Raw genomic sequence first — 384 nt, 5'->3', positions numbered from 1 at the left:
CCCGTCGGCGGAGGGGGGGCGTCGCTGGGCCCCGTCGGCGGAGGGGGGGCGTCGCTGGGCCGGGTGGGCGGGGTTGAGATGGAAGCTCAGCAGCTCGCACGGCCTTTCTTAGGAGAAAGGAAGAAAACAAAACAAAGAAAAAGATAGACGCCCAACGTGGGGCTCGAACCCACGACCCTGAGATTAAGAGTCTCATGCTCTACCGACTGAGCTAGCCGGGCGACGACGCTGCAGTCTCTTCAGACTCCCTCCACGGTGCTCCTCCCCGGGAGCGCAGCGGGGACGCCAGCGCCTTCCTCGTGCCACGGCCACGGTCACGTCCTCTCCGGCTGCCCCTCCGTTCATCCCCGGCCACCCCTCACGTCCACCTCCAACCCCGCGGAC

At 66.9% G+C, this 384-nt stretch overlaps 1 non-coding gene across 1 annotated transcript; it reads right to left on the bottom strand.

The window, feature by feature from the left end:
* Nucleotides 1-148: 148 nt before the first annotated feature.
* Trnak-cuu lies at nt 149-221 on the bottom strand. Its single transcript has one exon. It is a non-coding gene; the product is annotated as a tRNA-Lys (tRNA).
* Between the last annotated feature and the right edge of the window lie 163 nt (nt 222-384).

Source organism: Dipodomys ordii, unplaced genomic scaffold, assembly GCF_000151885.1.
Source record: "Dipodomys ordii isolate 6190 unplaced genomic scaffold, Dord_2.0 Scaffold39, whole genome shotgun sequence".
In the NCBI taxonomy this organism is placed as follows: Eukaryota; Metazoa; Chordata; class Mammalia; order Rodentia; family Heteromyidae; genus Dipodomys; species Dipodomys ordii.
Note: the sequence above shows the minus strand (reverse complement) of the source record. Positions and strands in the feature narration are given on the sequence as shown.